Raw genomic sequence first — 1,436 nt, forward strand, 5'->3', positions numbered from 1 at the left:
GATCCTTAACCCATTCCTTGCGGGGACCATCTTGGCTGCAAAGGCGGAACCCCGCTAGGGAACAACAACAACAACAACAACAACAACAACAACAACAACAACAACAACGTCAAGAAAACGACACCCCTATGAAAGCGGTGAATGTGGGCGTCCAAACAGACGTTTTCCTAGAAATAACATTTGCCATTTATAAATTCCCATGGCATTGTGCTGCGATGGGGAAATGCTGCCCCTTGAGAAAGATGGGCAACTCGATCTGCGCAAGACAAAGGCAAAGCGAATTGACATTGTATTTCTGTTTATTAGTTTGTCCCACTGTCCTCTAGGGGGACGATTAATTAATTACTCCTTTTTTTGCAATTACGCCGCCCCGCAACATAAAAAGCTCTCTGGGCGGCTTACAATAAATACAATAAGAAAGCAATTTAAGGGCAAAAGGAGACGCGGAGATATAAAATCTAACGAAACGCAAACGCAACCAAAAAGCCCTCACCACACGTCTGAAAATAAGAACACACTATTTCAGCTCAGGGACGTCGGTGTAGCCAGGGCGTCATGTATCAGACCTAACCTACCTCTCCAAATAGCTACTTAGAGAGGGTTCAGACGTCCGTTCCGAATGCGGACTGCTGGTGCCTAAACCGATTTGCAGCCTGATCCACAACCTAGCCAGGGCGACATAGCTCAACTGATTCAAGCCCACTGGCTTCGTGGGCCCAGGAATAGGCACCTGTTGGCGGAGTGGACTAGTGTGAAACCAACCTTGACAGCGTAGCAGGACGACCGTTTTTGGAGACGGACGGTTTGGCCTGATCCAGCCAGAGGTCATTCCTAAACCCTTATGTGTTAACTTGTTGGTGTATGGGCAGCGCTTATTATTCAGGGGAAATCCGTATATAATCTATAACCGGATTTAATAATATATTAGCAAGGATCCTTCACACACACACACGCTCCTGAGAAGAGACGTGGACCACCTTCTTTTATGTTAGAGAAACACACCGAGCTGCATCGCTCCAGAAGAAGCTCCAAACCGCTGTGCTGCCTCGATTTCAAAACAACCCCTCAAGTCCTCCCTGGGCAGAGACTTTGGGCAGGTTTCCGATCCAAGAAAGCTTTCGGCAGCTTTCCCTTCCTTATTCTCTTTATTACCTGCTTAATTCTTTCCTCATTTTCTTCGGGGCCTCTCCGCCCCCCCCCCCTCCCTCCTCCTTTGATTCCCCTCTCGCTCACCCTCTCATGACTTAATAAAAAGCAAATCAGCACAATGCGTGCGAGGCTTCCTTAAAAAACCGCTTCTTGGACGGGCAGTGGGGAATCGTCAGAGAGAAAAGGCAAGTTGGGGAAACTTGGGGTGTATGTGGTGGTGGGCTGGGGTGGGGGAAAGGAAGCAGCGCGATTACCGCAGCCGCGCAGATTTGTAGCAGCAGAGGGCT

The sequence above is a fragment of the Podarcis tiliguerta genome (genome assembly GCF_965153285.1).
Source record: "Podarcis tiliguerta genome assembly, chromosome: 1".
Classification (NCBI taxonomy): Eukaryota; Metazoa; Chordata; class Lepidosauria; order Squamata; family Lacertidae; genus Podarcis; species Podarcis tiliguerta.